At 46.2% G+C, this 17148-nt stretch overlaps 8 non-coding genes across 8 annotated transcripts; all 8 read left to right on the top strand.

Moving 5' to 3' along the window:
* Positions 1–192: 192 nt before the first annotated feature.
* On the top strand, positions 193–383 carry LOC130314207 (U2 spliceosomal RNA). Its single transcript, XR_008861942.1, has one exon. It is a non-coding gene; the product is annotated as a U2 spliceosomal RNA (small nuclear RNA).
* A 2093-nt stretch (positions 384–2476) lies between these two features.
* Positions 2477–2667, top strand: LOC130314208 (U2 spliceosomal RNA). Its single transcript, XR_008861943.1, has one exon. It is a non-coding gene; the product is annotated as a U2 spliceosomal RNA (small nuclear RNA).
* A 2092-nt stretch (positions 2668–4759) lies between these two features.
* Positions 4760–4950, top strand: LOC130314209 (U2 spliceosomal RNA). Its single transcript, XR_008861944.1, has one exon. It is a non-coding gene; the product is annotated as a U2 spliceosomal RNA (small nuclear RNA).
* A 2094-nt stretch (positions 4951–7044) lies between these two features.
* Positions 7045–7235, top strand: LOC130314210 (U2 spliceosomal RNA). Its single transcript, XR_008861945.1, has one exon. It is a non-coding gene; the product is annotated as a U2 spliceosomal RNA (small nuclear RNA).
* A 2096-nt stretch (positions 7236–9331) lies between these two features.
* LOC130314212 (U2 spliceosomal RNA) lies at positions 9332–9522 on the top strand. The gene has a single exon (XR_008861947.1). It is a non-coding gene; the product is annotated as a U2 spliceosomal RNA (small nuclear RNA).
* A 2089-nt stretch (positions 9523–11611) lies between these two features.
* Positions 11612–11802, top strand: LOC130314213 (U2 spliceosomal RNA). The gene has a single exon (XR_008861948.1). It is a non-coding gene; the product is annotated as a U2 spliceosomal RNA (small nuclear RNA).
* Positions 11803–13914: 2112 nt separating this feature from the next.
* Positions 13915–14105, top strand: LOC130314215 (U2 spliceosomal RNA). Its single transcript, XR_008861949.1, has one exon. It is a non-coding gene; the product is annotated as a U2 spliceosomal RNA (small nuclear RNA).
* A 2096-nt stretch (positions 14106–16201) lies between these two features.
* LOC130314216 (U2 spliceosomal RNA) lies at positions 16202–16392 on the top strand. Its single transcript, XR_008861950.1, has one exon. It is a non-coding gene; the product is annotated as a U2 spliceosomal RNA (small nuclear RNA).
* The last annotated feature ends 756 nt before the right edge of the window (positions 16393–17148 follow it).

Raw genomic sequence — 17148 nt, forward strand, 5'->3', positions numbered from 1 at the left:
CGTGGGAGTGCAATGGGCCCCTGTCTTGCTGCTTAGCAATAATGGTATGGGTTTAGGTTCTGCTGTGTGTACTGGTGGTTGACTGCCCCCCAGCCCAGAGTGTGCATGGAAAATTGTCTGGCAGCCTCCCTGACAGCAAGCAGTGATAGTGCCCATGAAGGGGACCTTGTTGGGCCCGCCCCTTTCACGGTTATCGCTTCTCGGCCTTTTGGCTAAGATCAAGTGTAGTATCTGTTCTTATCAGTTTAATATCTGATACGTCCCCTATCTGGGGACCATATATTAAATGGATTTTTGAGAACGGGGGCCGATTTCGAAGCTTGCTTCCGTCGCCCTATGCATTGACCCGATATGGCAGTATCTTCGGGTACAGTGCACCACCCCCTTACAGGGTTAAAAAGAAAGATTCCTACTTTCATTGCTACCTGCTTGCTGGCTAGCCAGCTAGCCAGCCCTGTGGGCCTTGCTGCTGCAGCCAAAAAACAAAAGGTGGTGCTGCTGCTGCTGCTTCTGCTGCTTCTGCTTCTGCTTGTGTCTGGCCCCTGTTGGAGCGTCCAGGCACAGGACTTCTGCTGCTGCTGACTAAATGGCCTCCTTAATTGGATCATTTGAGTAGCCAGCACACCTGTGCAGGTAGGGCATGACATGATAGGCAGCTGCCTTGATAGCGGGTGGGTGCTGAATGTTCCTAATTGACAAAATAAGATTAATGCTTATGAAGAAATATAAAATCTCATCCCTTCCCCAATATCGCGCCACACCCCTACCCCTTAATTCCCTGGTTGAACTTGATGGACATATGTCTTTTTTCGACCGTACTAACTATGTAACTATGTAACATAACATGGGGGGGGGGGGGGGGGTCTCCTGGCTGTTCACACAGGTGTGTCATTGCTGTACATTGACCATGCATTGCTTCTGTGGTATTGCAAAGGCAAAGACAAATGCTTCCAGCCATCCATTGAACTAATGGATTGGTCATCAGCTGGCTGTCTATGTCCCGCATCAATATAGACCAAAGTACAGAGGGTTAGGCTATGCTATTGTGCACCTACCTGATGCATCAGAAGGTGCGAGGCCCTTGCTAAATTCTGTGCACAGACTTTGAGATCTATACTTTAGACTGTATCTAAACCTGCTCCAACATGGACTGACATTCTGGCCTACTTTCAGCCGATGCGACTTGTCTGTCGCTGAACAGTCGCTTTTTATGTATTCAGCACCTATGTATAATGTTGTAAAAATGCTCTAGAAGCTAAAGTCGCAGAAATGTCACACATATTTGGCCTGCAACTTTCTGTGCGACAAATTCAGACAGGAAAAATCAGTATAAATCCTTAGAAAATTATCCCCCAGTGTCTCCATCTGCTGGCGGTATTGAATAAGCATTGCTGCACTGATGGGGTATGCATTAGACGAAAAAAAAGAAGAAAAAGAAGAATAATACGCCCAGAAAAGAGGCGAAAAGGAGAAAAACGTAAAAAAACGTGAAAAAAAAGTAAGAGGAAGAGAAGGGAAAAAAAGGTGGAAATGGGTTTAAAAGTGATTTCGGCGGAGAATATATATATATATATATATATATATATATATATATATATATATACGCGCACACACACACATATATATAAACGTATTCTCCGTTGAGATATTGCAGCCGCTGCTGTGTCCAGGCCCAGGAGCCTTAGCACTGTGCTGTGATGTCACTCAATACCACTGACATCACTAGGTGTAAACAACATCTCTCCTTTGCTGTGTATGTGACTATGGAGCTGTTTGGTGATGTCGTCTATTATGGCCTTCATAGAAGCAACAGGAGATTGTTGCATCCATCTAGAACCCTCAGAACTACAGTGCTATGATGTCACTCACTTCCACAGGCCTTGCAGAGTGTAAACAACAACAACCCAGCTTTGTTGTGTATGTAACCATAGGGATTTGTGATGTCACCTAGAACCTTCACAGCAGCGACAGCTTTATGAGGAGCATCAGCACTGCTCTGCCTGAGCAGAACCATCACCGCCATAGGTTGTCAAATAACCCGGATTTAACCCACACAGGTAAGTCCAATGGGGTGCAGGCATGTCCTCTATGCTTACAGCTTCCCGTGGGTGTTGGTTTGATACCGTTTGGGGACAGCCAAGGAGGCATCTGCAGGCAACAAAGGTAGGTGTGTGCTTGTGTGTGTGTTTCCTATGCAGATCCTAAGCCCAGTGTCACATGCAAGTAGGAGGAGTAAGAAGGGTTCCTGGCAAATCCGGGTTATGGATTGCATTTAAAAAGGCCCCGTGGGAGTGCAATGGGCCCCTGTCTTGCTGCTTAGCAATAATGGTATGGGTTTAGGTTCTGCTGTGTGTACTGGTGGTTGACTGCCCCCCAGCCCAGAGTGTGCATGGAAAATTGTCTGGCAGCCTCCCTGACAGCAAGCAGTGATAGTGCCCATGAAGGGGACCTTGTTGGGCCCGCCCCTTTCACGGTTATCGCTTCTCGGCCTTTTGGCTAAGATCAAGTGTAGTATCTGTTCTTATCAGTTTAATATCTGATACGTCCCCTATCTGGGGACCATATATTAAATGGATTTTTGAGAACGGGGGCCGATTTCGAAGCTTGCTTCCGTCGCCCTATGCATTGACCCGATATGGCAGTATCTTCGGGTACAGTGCACCACCCCCTTACAGGGTTAAAAAGAAAGATTCCTACTTTCATTGCTACCTGCTTGCTGGCTAGCCAGCTAGCCAGCCCTGTGGGCCTTGCTGCTGCAGCCAAAAAACAAAAGGTGGTGCTGCTGCTGCTGCTTCTGCTGCTTCTGCTTCTGCTTGTGTCTGGCCCCTGTTGGAGCGTCCAGGCACAGGACTTCTGCTGCTGCTGACTAAATGGCCTCCTTAATTGGATCATTTGAGTAGCCAGCACACCTGTGCAGGTAGGGCATGACATGATAGGCAGCTGCCTTGATAGCGGGTGGGTGCTGAATGTTCCTAATTGACAAAATAAGATTAATGCTTATGAAGAAATATAAAATCTCATCCCTTCCCCAATATCGCGCCACACCCCTACCCCTTAATTCCCTGGTTGAACTTGATGGACATATGTCTTTTTTCGACCGTACTAACTATGTAACTATGTAACATAACATGGGGGGGGGGGGGGGTCTCCTGGCTGTTCACACAGGTGTGTCATTGCTGTACATTGACCATGCATTGCTTCTGTGGTATTGCAAAGGCAAAGACAAATGCTTCCAGCCATCCATTGCACTAATGGATTGGTCATCAGCTGGCTGTCTATGTCCCGCATCAATATAGACCAAAGTACAGAGGGTTAGGCTATGCTATTGTGCACCTACCTGATGCATCAGAAGGTGCGAGGCCCTTGCTAAATTCTGTGCACAGACTTTGAGATCTATACTTTAGACTGTATCTAAACCTGCTCCAACATGGACTGACATTCTGGCCTACTTTCAGCCGATGCGACTTGTCTGTCGCTGAACAGTCGCTTTTTATGTATTCAGCACCTATGTATAATGTTGTAAAAATGCTCTAGAAGCTAAAGTCGCAGAAATGTCACACATATTTGGCCTGCAACTTTCTGTGCGACAAATTCAGACAGGAAAAATCAGTATAAATCCTTAGAAAATTATCCCCCAGTGTCTCCATCTGCTGGCGGTATTGAATAAGCATTGCTGCACTGATGGGGTATGCATTAGACGAAAAAAAAGAAGAAAAAGAAGAATAATACGCCCAGAAAAGAGGCGAAAAGGAGAAAAACGTAAAAAAACGTGAAAAAAAAGTAAGAGGAAGAGAAGGGAAAAAAAGGTGGAAATGGGTTTAAAAGTGATTTCGGCGGAGAAATATATATATATATATATATATATATATATATATATATATATATACGCGCACACACACACATATATATAAACGTATTCTCCGTTGAGATATTGCAGCCGCTGCTGTGTCCAGGCCCAGGAGCCTTAGCACTGTGCTGTGATGTCACTCAATACCACTGACATCACTAGGTGTAAACAACATCTCTCCTTTGCTGTGTATGTGACTATGGAGCTGTTTGGTGATGTCGTCTATTATGGCCTTCATAGAAGCAACAGGAGATTGTTGCATCCATCTAGAACCCTCAGAACTACAGTGCTATGATGTCACTCACTTCCACAGGCCTTGCAGAGTGTAAACAACAACAACCCAGCTTTGTTGTGTATGTAACCATAGGGATTTGTGATGTCACCTAGAACCTTCACAGCAGCGACAGCTTTATGAGGAGCATCAGCACTGCTCTGCCTGAGCAGAACCATCACCGCCATAGGTTGTCAAATAACCCGGATTTAACCCACACAGGTAAGTCCAATGGGGTGCAGGCATGTCCTCTATGCTTACAGCTTCCCGTGGGTGTTGGTTTGATACCGTTTGGGGACAGCCAAGGAGGCATCTGCAGGCAACAAAGGTAGGTGTGTGCTTGTGTGTGTGTTTCCTATGCAGATCCTAAGCCCAGTGTCACATGCAAGTAGGAGGAGTAAGAAGGGTTCCTGGCAAATCCGGGTTATGGATTGCATTTAAAAAGGCCCCGTGGGAGTGCAATGGGCCCCTGTCTTGCTGCTTAGCAATAATGGTATGGGTTTAGGTTCTGCTGTGTGTACTGGTGGTTGACTGCCCCCCAGCCCAGAGTGTGCATGGAAAATTGTCTGGCAGCCTCCCTGACAGCAAGCAGTGATAGTGCCCATGAAGGGGACCTTGTTGGGCCCGCCCCTTTCACGGTTATCGCTTCTCGGCCTTTTGGCTAAGATCAAGTGTAGTATCTGTTCTTATCAGTTTAATATCTGATACGTCCCCTATCTGGGGACCATATATTAAATGGATTTTTGAGAACGGGGGCCGATTTCGAAGCTTGCTTCCGTCGCCCTATGCATTGACCCGATATGGCAGTATCTTCGGGTACAGTGCACCACCCCCTTACAGGGTTAAAAAGAAAGATTCCTACTTTCATTGCTACCTGCTTGCTGGCTAGCCAGCTAGCCAGCCCTGTGGGCCTTGCTGCTGCAGCCAAAAAACAAAAGGTGGTGCTGCTGCTGCTGCTTCTGCTGCTTCTGCTTCTGCTTGTGTCTGGCCCCTGTTGGAGCGTCCAGGCACAGGACTTCTGCTGCTGCTGACTAAATGGCCTCCTTAATTGGATCATTTGAGTAGCCAGCACACCTGTGCAGGTAGGGCATGACATGATAGGCAGCTGCCTTGATAGCGGGTGGGTGCTGAATGTTCCTAATTGACAAAATAAGATTAATGCTTATGAAGAAATATAAAATCTCATCCCTTCCCCAATATCGCGCCACACCCCTACCCCTTAATTCCCTGGTTGAACTTGATGGACATATGTCTTTTTTCGACCGTACTAACTATGTAACTATGTAACATAACATGGGGGGGGGGGGGGGGTCTCCTGGCTGTTCACACAGGTGTGTCATTGCTGTACATTGACCATGCATTGCTTCTGTGGTATTGCAAAGGCAAAGACAAATGCTTCCAGCCATCCATTGCACTAATGGATTGGTCATCAGCTGGCTGTCTATGTCCCGCATCAATATAGACCAAAGTACAGAGGGTTAGGCTATGCTATTGTGCACCTACCTGATGCATCAGAAGGTGCGAGGCCCTTGCTAAATTCTGTGCACAGACTTTGAGATCTATACTTTAGACTGTATCTAAACCTGCTCCAACATGGACTGACATTCTGGCCTACTTTCAGCCGATGCGACTTGTCTGTCGCTGAACAGTCGCTTTTTATGTATTCAGCACCTATGTATAATGTTGTAAAAATGCTCTAGAAGCTAAAGTCGCAGAAATGTCACACATATTTGGCCTGCAACTTTCTGTGCGACAAATTCAGACAGGAAAAATCAGTATAAATCCTTAGAAAATTATCCCCCAGTGTCTCCATCTGCTGGCGGTATTGAATAAGCATTGCTGCACTGATGGGGTATGCATTAGACGAAAAAAAAGAAGAAAAAGAAGAATAATACGCCCAGAAAAGAGGCGAAAAGGAGAAAAACGTAAAAAAACGTGAAAAAAAAGTAAGAGGAAGAGAAGGGAAAAAAAGGTGGAAATGGGTTTAAAAGTGATTTCGGCGGAGAAATATATATATATATATATATATATATATATATATATATATATATACGCGCACACACACACATATATATAAACGTATTCTCCGTTGAGATATTGCAGCCGCTGCTGTGTCCAGGCCCAGGAGCCTTAGCACTGTGCTGTGATGTCACTCAATACCACTGACATCACTAGGTGTAAACAACATCTCTCCTTTGCTGTGTATGTGACTATGGAGCTGTTTGGTGATGTCGTCTATTATGGCCTTCATAGAAGCAACAGGAGATTGTTGCATCCATCTAGAACCCTCAGAACTACAGTGCTATGATGTCACTCACTTCCACAGGCCTTGCAGAGTGTAAACAACAACAACCCAGCTTTGTTGTGTATGTAACCATAGGGATTTGTGATGTCACCTAGAACCTTCACAGCAGCGACAGCTTTATGAGGAGCATCAGCACTGCTCTGCCTGAGCAGAACCATCACCGCCATAGGTTGTTCAAATAACCCGGATTTAACCCACACAGGTAAGTCCAATGGGGTGCAGGCATGTCCTCTATGCTTACAGCTTCCCGTGGGTGTTGGTTTGATACCGTTTGGGGACAGCCAAGGAGGCATCTGCAGGCAACAAAGGTAGGTGTGTGCTTGTGTGTGTGTTTCCTATGCAGATCCTAAGCCCAGTGTCACATGCAAGTAGGAGGAGTAAGAAGGGTTCCTGGCAAATCCGGGTTATGGATTGCATTTAAAAAGGCCCCGTGGGAGTGCAATGGGCCCCTGTCTTGCTGCTTAGCAATAATGGTATGGGTTTAGGTTCTGCTGTGTGTACTGGTGGTTGACTGCCCCCCAGCCCAGAGTGTGCATGGAAAATTGTCTGGCAGCCTCCCTGACAGCAAGCAGTGATAGTGCCCATGAAGGGGACCTTGTTGGGCCCGCCCCTTTCACGGTTATCGCTTCTCGGCCTTTTGGCTAAGATCAAGTGTAGTATCTGTTCTTATCAGTTTAATATCTGATACGTCCCCTATCTGGGGACCATATATTAAATGGATTTTTGAGAACGGGGGCCGATTTCGAAGCTTGCTTCCGTCGCCCTATGCATTGACCCGATATGGCAGTATCTTCGGGTACAGTGCACCACCCCCTTACAGGGTTAAAAAGAAAGATTCCTACTTTCATTGCTACCTGCTTGCTGGCTAGCCAGCTAGCCAGCCCTGTGGGCCTTGCTGCTGCAGCCAAAAAACAAAAGGTGGTGCTGCTGCTGCTGCTTCTGCTGCTTCTGCTTCTGCTTGTGTCTGGCCCCTGTTGGAGCGTCCAGGCACAGGACTTCTGCTGCTGCTGACTAAATGGCCTCCTTAATTGGATCATTTGAGTAGCCAGCACACCTGTGCAGGTAGGGCATGACATGATAGGCAGCTGCCTTGATAGCGGGTGGGTGCTGAATGTTCCTAATTGACAAAATAAGATTAATGCTTATGAAGAAATATAAAATCTCATCCCTTCCCCAATATCGCGCCACACCCCTACCCCTTAATTCCCTGGTTGAACTTGATGGACATATGTCTTTTTTCGACCGTACTAACTATGTAACTATGTAACATAACATGGGGGGGGGGGGGGGGGGTCTCCTGGCTGTTCACACAGGTGTGTCATTGCTGTACATTGACCATGCATTGCTTCTGTGGTATTGCAAAGGCAAAGACAAATGCTTCCAGCCATCCATTGCACTAATGGATTGGTCATCAGCTGGCTGTCTATGTCCCGCATCAATATAGACCAAAGTACAGAGGGTTAGGCTATGCTATTGTGCACCTACCTGATGCATCAGAAGGTGCGAGGCCCTTGCTAAATTCTGTGCACAGACTTTGAGATCTATACTTTAGACTGTATCTAAACCTGCTCCAACATGGACTGACATTCTGGCCTACTTTCAGCCGATGCGACTTGTCTGTCGCTGAACAGTCGCTTTTTATGTATTCAGCACCTATGTATAATGTTGTAAAAATGCTCTAGAAGCTAAAGTCGCAGAAATGTCACACATATTTGGCCTGCAACTTTCTGTGCGACAAATTCAGACAGGAAAAATCAGTATAAATCCTTAGAAAATTATCCCCCAGTGTCTCCATCTGCTGGCGGTATTGAATAAGCATTGCTGCACTGATGGGGTATGCATTAGACGAAAAAAAAGAAGAAAAAGAAGAATAATACGCCCAGAAAAGAGGCGAAAAGGAGAAAAACGTAAAAAAACGTGAAAAAAAAGTAAGAGGAAGAGAAGGGAAAAAAAGGTGGAAATGGGTTTAAAAGTGATTTCGGCGGAGAAATATATATATATATATATATATATATATTATATATATATATACGCGCACACACACACATATATATAAACGTATTCTCCGTTGAGATATTGCAGCCGCTGCTGTGTCCAGGCCCAGGAGCCTTAGCACTGTGCTGTGATGTCACTCAATACCACTGACATCACTAGGTGTAAACAACATCTCTCCTTTGCTGTGTATGTGACTATGGAGCTGTTTGGTGATGTCGTCTATTATGGCCTTCATAGAAGCAACAGGAGATTGTTGCATCCATCTAGAACCCTCAGAACTACAGTGCTATGATGTCACTCACTTCCACAGGCCTTGCAGAGTGTAAACAACAACAACCCAGCTTTGTTGTGTATGTAACCATAGGGATTTGTGATGTCACCTAGAACCTTCACAGCAGCGACAGCTTTATGAGGAGCATCAGCACTGCTCTGCCTGAGCAGAACCATCACCGCCATAGGTTGTCAAATAACCCGGATTTAACCCACACAGGTAAGTCCAATGGGGTGCAGGCATGTCCTCTATGCTTACAGCTTCCCGTGGGTGTTGGTTTGATACCGTTTGGGGACAGCCAAGGAGGCATCTGCAGGCAACAAAGGTAGGTGTGTGCTTGTGTGTGTGTTTCCTATGCAGATCCTAAGCCCAGTGTCACATGCAAGTAGGAGGAGTAAGAAGGGTTCCTGGCAAATCCGGGTTATGGATTGCATTTAAAAAGGAAGGCCCCGTGGGAGTGCAATGGGCCCCTGTCTTGCTGCTTAGCAATAATGGTATGGGTTTAGGTTCTGCTGTGTGTACTGGTGGTTGACTGCCCCCCAGCCCAGAGTGTGCATGGAAAATTGTCTGGCAGCCTCCCTGACAGCAAGCAGTGATAGTGCCCATGAAGGGGACCTTGTTGGGGTCGCCCCTTTCACGGTTATCGCTTCTCGGCCTTTTGGCTAAGATCAAGTGTAGTATCTGTTCTTATCAGTTTAATATCTGATACGTCCCCTATCTGGGGACCATATATTAAATGGATTTTTGAGAACGGGGGCCGATTTCGAAGCTTGCTTCCGTCGCCCTATGCATTGACCCGATATGGCAGTATCTTCGGGTACAGTGCACCACCCCCTTACAGGGTTAAAAAGAAAGATTCCTACTTTCATTGCTACCTGCTTGCTGGCTAGCCAGCTAGCCAGCCCTGTGGGCCTTGCTGCTGCAGCCAAAAAACAAAAGGTGGTGCTGCTGCTGCTGCTTCTGCTGCTTCTGCTTCTGCTTGTGTCTGGCCCCTGTTGGAGCGTCCAGGCACAGGACTTCTGCTGCTGCTGACTAAATGGCCTCCTTAATTGGATCATTTGAGTAGCCAGCACACCTGTGCAGGTAGGGCATGACATGATAGGCAGCTGCCTTGATAGCGGGTGGGTGCTGAATGTTCCTAATTGACAAAATAAGATTAATGCTTATGAAGAAATATAAAATCTCATCCCTTCCCCAATATCGCGCCACACCCCTACCCCTTAATTCCCTGGTTGAACTTGATGGACATATGTCTTTTTTCGACCGTACTAACTATGTAACTATGTAACATAACATGGGGGGGTGGGGGGTCTCCTGGCTGTTCACACAGGTGTGTCATTGCTGTACATTGACCATGCATTGCTTCTGTGGTATTGCAAAGGCAAAGACAAATGCTTCCAGCCATCCATTGCACTAATGGATTGGTCATCAGCTGGCTGTCTATGTCCCGCATCAATATAGACCAAAGTACAGAGGGTTAGGCTATGCTATTGTGCACCTACCTGATGCATCAGAAGGTGCGAGGCCCTTGCTAAATTCTGTGCACAGACTTTGAGATCTATACTTTAGACTGTATCTAAACCTGCTCCAACATGGACTGACATTCTGGCCTACTTTCAGCCGATGCGACTTGTCTGTCGCTGAACAGTCGCTTTTTATGTATTCAGCACCTATGTATAATGTTGTAAAAATGCTCTAGAAGCTAAAGTCGCAGAAATGTCACACATATTTGGCCTGCAACTTTCTGTGCGACAAATTCAGACAGGAAAAATCAGTATAAATCCTTAGAAAATTATCCCCCAGTGTCTCCATCTGCTGGCGGTATTGAATAAGCATTGCTGCACTGATGGGGTATGCATTAGACGAAAAAAAAGAAGAAAAAGAAGAATAATACGCCCAGAAAAGAGGCGAAAAGGAGAAAAACGTAAAAAAACGTGAAAAAAAAGTAAGAGGAAGAGAAGGGAAAAAAAGGTGGAAATGGGTTTAAAAGTGATTTCGGCGGAGAAATATATATATATATATATATATATATATATATATATATATATACGCGCACACACACACATATATATAAACGTATTCTCCGTTGAGATATTGCAGCCGCTGCTGTGTCCAGGCCCAGGAGCCTTAGCACTGTGCTGTGATGTCACTCAATACCACTGACATCACTAGGTGTAAACAACATCTCTCCTTTGCTGTGTATGTGACTATGGAGCTGTTTGGTGATGTCGTCTATTATGGCCTTCATAGAAGCAACAGGAGATTGTTGCATCCATCTAGAACCCTCAGAACTACAGTGCTATGATGTCACTCACTTCCACAGGCCTTGCAGAGTGTAAACAACAACAACCCAGCTTTGTTGTGTATGTAACCATAGGGATTTGTGATGTCACCTAGAACCTTCACAGCAGCGACAGCTTTATGAGGAGCATCAGCACTGCTCTGCCTGAGCAGAACCATCACCGCCATAGGTTGTCAAATAACCCGGATTTAACCCACACAGGTAAGTCCAATGGGGTGCAGGCATGTCCTCTATGCTTACAGCTTCCCGTGGGTGTTGGTTTGATACCGTTTGGGGACAGCCAAGGAGGCATCTGCAGGCAACAAAGGTAGGTGTGTGCTTGTGTGTGTGTTTCCTATGCAGATCCTAAGCCCAGTGTCACATGCAAGTAGGAGGAGTAAGAAGGGTTCCTGGCAAATCCGGGTTATGGATTGCATTTAAAAAGGCCCCGTGGGAGTGCAATGGGCCCCTGTCTTGCTGCTTAGCAATAATGGTATGGGTTTAGGTTCTGCTGTGTGTACTGGTGGTTGACTGCCCCCCAGCCCAGAGTGTGCATGGAAAATTGTCTGGCAGCCTCCCTGACAGCAAGCAGTGATAGTGCCCATGAAGGGGACCTTGTTGGGCCCGCCCCTTTCACGGTTATCGCTTCTCGGCCTTTTGGCTAAGATCAAGTGTAGTATCTGTTCTTATCAGTTTAATATCTGATACGTCCCCTATCTGGGGACCATATATTAAATGGATTTTTGAGAACGGGGGCCGATTTCGAAGCTTGCTTCCGTCGCCCTATGCATTGACCCGATATGGCAGTATCTTCGGGTACAGTGCACCACCCCCTTACAGGGTTAAAAAGAAAGATTCCTACTTTCATTGCTACCTGCTTGCTGGCTAGCCAGCTAGCCAGCCCTGTGGGCCTTGCTGCTGCAGCCAAAAAACAAAAGGTGGTGCTGCTGCTGCTGCTTCTGCTGCTTCTGCTTCTGCTTGTGTCTGGCCCCTGTTGGAGCGTCCAGGCACAGGACTTCTGCTGCTGCTGCTGACTAAATGGCCTCCTTAATTGGATCATTTGAGTAGCCAGCACACCTGTGCAGGTAGGGCATGACATGATAGGCAGCTGCCTTGATAGCGGGTGGGTGCTGAATGTTCCTAATTGACAAAATAAGATTAATGCTTATGAAGAAATATAAAATCTCATCCCTTCCCCAATATCGCGCCACACCCCTACCCCTTAATTCCCTGGTTGAACTTGATGGACATATGTCTTTTTTCGACCGTACTAACTATGTAACTATGTAACATAACATGGGGGGGGGGGGGGGGTCTCCTGGCTGTTCACACAGGTGTGTCATTGCTGTACATTGCCCATGCATTGCTTCTGTGGTATTGCAAAGGCAAAGACAAATGCTTCCAGCCATCCATTGCACTAATGGATTGGTCATCAGCTGGCTGTCTATGTCCCGCATCAATATAGACCAAAGTACAGAGGGTTAGGCTATGCTATTGTGCACCTACCTGATGCATCAGAAGGTGCGAGGCCCTTGCTAAATTCTGTGCACAGACTTTGAGATCTATACTTTAGACTGTATCTAAACCTGCTCCAACATGGACTGACATTCTGGCCTACTTTCAGCCGATGCGACTTGTCTGTCGCTGAACAGTCGCTTTTTATGTATTCAGCACCTATGTATAATGTTGTAAAAATGCTCTAGAAGCTAAAGTCGCAGAAATGTCACACATATTTGGCCTGCAACTTTCTGTGCGACAAATTCAGACAGGAAAAATCAGTATAAATCCTTAGAAAATTATCCCCCAGTGTCTCCATCTGCTGGCGGTATTGAATAAGCATTGCTGCACTGATGGGGTATGCATTAGACGAAAAAAAAGAAGAAAAAGAAGAATAATACGCCCAGAAAAGAGGCGAAAAGGAGAAAAACGTAAAAAAACGTGAAAAAAAAGTAAGAGGAAGAGAAGGGAAAAAAAGGTGGAAATGGGTTTAAAAGTGATTTCGGCGGAGAAATATATATATATATATATATATATATATATATATATATATATATATATATATATATATATACGCGCACACACACACATATATATAAACGTATTCTCCGTTGAGATATTGCAGCCGCTGCTGTGTCCAGGCCCAGGAGCCTTAGCACTGTGCTGTGATGTCACTCAATACCACTGACATCACTAGGTGTAAACAACATCTCTCCTTTGCTGTGTATGTGACTATGGAGCTGTTTGGTGATGTCGTCTATTATGGCCTTCATAGAAGCAACAGGAGATTGTTGCATCCATCTAGAACCCTCAGAACTACAGTGCTATGATGTCACTCACTTCCACAGGCCTTGCAGAGTGTAAACAACAACAACCCAGCTTTGTTGTGTATGTAACCATAGGGATTTGTGATGTCACCTAGAACCTTCACAGCAGCGACAGCTTTATGAGGAGCATCAGCACTGCTCTGCCTGAGCAGAACCATCACCGCCATAGGTTGTCAAATAACCCGGATTTAACCCACACAGGTAAGTCCAATGGGGTGCAGGCATGTCCTCTATGCTTACAGCTTCCCGTGGGTGTTGGTTTGATACCGTTTGGGGACAGCCAAGGAGGCATCTGCAGGCAACAAAGGTAGGTGTGTGCTTGTGTGTGTGTTTCCTATGCAGATCCTAAGCCCAGTGTCACATGCAAGTAGGAGGAGTAAGAAGGGTTCCTGGCAAATCCGGGTTATGGATTGCATTTAAAAAGGCCCCGTGGGAGTGCAATGGGCCCCTGTCTTGCTGCTTAGCAATAATGGTATGGGTTTAGGTTCTGCTGTGTGTACTGGTGGTTGACTGCCCCCCAGCCCAGAGTGTGCATGGAAAATTGTCTGGCAGCCTCCCTGACAGCAAGCAGTGATAGTGCCCATGAAGGGGACCTTGTTGGGCCCGCCCCTTTCACGGTTATCGCTTCTCGGCCTTTTGGCTAAGATCAAGTGTAGTATCTGTTCTTATCAGTTTAATATCTGATACGTCCCCTATCTGGGGACCATATATTAAATGGATTTTTGAGAACGGGGGCCGATTTCGAAGCTTGCTTCCGTCGCCCTATGCATTGACCCGATATGGCAGTATCTTCGGGTACAGTGCACCACCCCCTTACAGGGTTAAAAAGAAAGATTCCTACTTTCATTGCTACCTGCTTGCTGGCTAGCCAGCTAGCCAGCCCTGTGGGCCTTGCTGCTGCAGCCAAAAAACAAAAGGTGGTGCTGCTGCTGCTGCTTCTGCTGCTTCTGCTTCTGCTTGTGTCTGGCCCCTGTTGGAGCGTCCAGGCACAGGACTTCTGCTGCTGCTGACTAAATGGCCTCCTTAATTGGATCATTTGAGTAGCCAGCACACCTGTGCAGGTAGGGCATGACATGATAGGCAGCTGCCTTGATAGCGGGTGGGTGCTGAATGTTCCTAATTGACAAAATAAGATTAATGCTTATGAAGAAATATAAAATCTCATCCCTTCCCCAATATCGCGCCACACCCCTACCCCTTAATTCCCTGGTTGAACTTGATGGACATATGTCTTTTTTCGACCGTACTAACTATGTAACTATGTAACATAACATGGGGGGGGGGGGGGGGTCTCCTGGCTGTTCACACAGGTGTGTCATTGCTGTACATTGACCATGCATTGCTTCTGTGGTATTGCAAAGGCAAAGACAAATGCTTCCAGCCATCCATTGCACTAATGGATTGGTCATCAGCTGGCTGTCTATGTCCCGCATCAATATAGACCAAAGTACAGAGGGTTAGGCTATGCTATTGTGCACCTACCTGATGCATCAGAAGGTGCGAGGCCCTTGCTAAATTCTGTGCACAGACTTTGAGATCTATACTTTAGACTGTATCTAAACCTGCTCCAACATGGACTGACATTCTGGCCTACTTTCAGCCGATGCGACTTGTCTGTCGCTGAACAGTCGCTTTTTATGTATTCAGCACCTATGTATAATGTTGTAAAAATGCTCTAGAAGCTAAAGTCGCAGAAATGTCACACATATTTGGCCTGCAACTTTCTGTGCGACAAATTCAGACAGGAAAAATCAGTATAAATCCTTAGAAAATTATCCCCCAGTGTCTCCATCTGCTGGCGGTATTGAATAAGCATTGCTGCACTGATGGGGTATGCATTAGACGAAAAAAAAGAAGAAAAAGAAGAATAATACGCCCAGAAAAGAGGCGAAAAGGAGAAAAACGTAAAAAAACGTGAAAAAAAAAGTAAGAGGAAGAGAAGGGAAAAAAAGGTGGAAATGGGTTTAAAAGTGATTTCGGCGGAGAAATATATATATATATATATATATATATATATATATATATATATATATACGCGCACACACACACATATATATAAACGTATTCTCCGTTGAGATATTGCAGCCGCTGCTGTGTCCAGGCCCAGGAGCCTTAGCACTGTGCTGTGATGTCACTCAATACCACTGACATCACTAGGTGTAAACAACATCTCTCCTTTGCTGTGTATGTGACTATGGAGCTGTTTGGTGATGTCGTCTATTATGGCCTTCATAGAAGCAACAGGAGATTGTTGCATCCATCTAGAACCCTCAGAACTACAGTGCTATGATGTCACTCACTTCCACAGGCCTTGCAGAGTGTAAACAACAACAACCCAGCTTTGTTGTGTATGTAACCATAGGGATTTGTGATGTCACCTAGAACCTTCACAGCAGCGACAGCTTTATGAGGAGCATCAGCACTGCTCTGCCTGAGCAGAACCATCACCGCCATAGGTTGTCAAATAACCCGGATTTAACCCACACAGGTAAGTCCAATGGGGTGCAGGCATGTCCTCTATGCTTACAGCTTCCCGTGGGTGTTGGTTTGATACCGTTTGGGGACAGCCAAGGAGGCATCTGCAGGCAACAAAGGTAGGTGTGTGCTTGTGTGTGTGTTTCCTATGCAGATCCTAAGCCCAGTGTCACATGCAAGTAGGAGGAGTAAGAAGGGTTCCTGGCAAATCCGGGTTATGGATTGCATTTAAAAAGGCCCCGTGGGAGTGCAATGGGCCCCTGTCTTGCTGCTTAGCAATAATGGTATGGGTTTAGGTTCTGCTGTGTGTACTGGTGGTTGACTGCCCCCCAGCCCAGAGTGTGCATGGAAAATTGTCTGGCAGCCTCCCTGACAGCAAGCAGTGATAGTGCCCATGAAGGGGACCTTGTTGGGCCCGCCCCTTTCACGGTTATCGCTTCTCGGCCTTTTGGCTAAGATCAAGTGTAGTATCTGTTCTTATCAGTTTAATATCTGATACGTCCCCTATCTGGGGACCATATATTAAATGGATTTTTGAGAACGGGGGCCGATTTCGAAGCTTGCTTCCGTCGCCCTATGCATTGACCCGATATGGCAGTATCTTCGGGTACAGTGCACCACCCCCTTACAGGGTTAAAAAGAAAGATTCCTACTTTCATTGCTACCTGCTTGCTGGCTAGCCAGCTAGCCAGCCCTGTGGGCCTTGCTGCTGCAGCCAAAAAACAAAAGGTGGTGCTGCTGCTGCTGCTTCTGCTGCTTCTGCTTGTGTCTGGCCGCTGTTGGAGCGTCCAGGCACAGGACTTCTGCTGCTGCTGACTAAATGGCCTCCTTAATTGGATCATTTGAGTAGCCAGCACACCTGTGCAGGTAGGGCATGACATGATAGGCAGCTGCCTTGATAGCGGGTGGGTGCTGAATGTTCCTAATTGACAAAATAAGATTAATGCTTATGAAGAAATATAAAATCTCATCCCTTCCCCAATATCGCGCCACACCCCTACCCCTTAATTCCCTGGTTGAACTTGATGGACATATGTCTTTTTTCGACCGTACTAACTATGTAACTATGTAACATAACATGGGGGGGGGGGGGGGGTCTCCTGGCTGTTCACACAGGTGTGTCATTGCTGTACATTGACCATGCATTGCTTCTGTGGTATTGCAAAGGCAAAGACAAATGCTTCCAGCCATCCATTGCACTAATGGATTGGTCATCAGCTGGCTGTCTATGTCCCGCATCAATATAGACCAAAGTACAGAGGGTTAGGCTATGCTATTGTGCACCTACCTGATGCATCAGAAGGTGCGAGGCCCTTGCTAAATTCTGTGCACAGACTTTGAGATCTATACTTTAGACTGTATCTAAACCTGCTCCAACA

This window comes from Hyla sarda, unplaced genomic scaffold, assembly GCF_029499605.1.
Source record: "Hyla sarda isolate aHylSar1 unplaced genomic scaffold, aHylSar1.hap1 scaffold_181, whole genome shotgun sequence".
NCBI lineage: Eukaryota > Metazoa > Chordata > Amphibia > Anura > Hylidae > Hyla > Hyla sarda.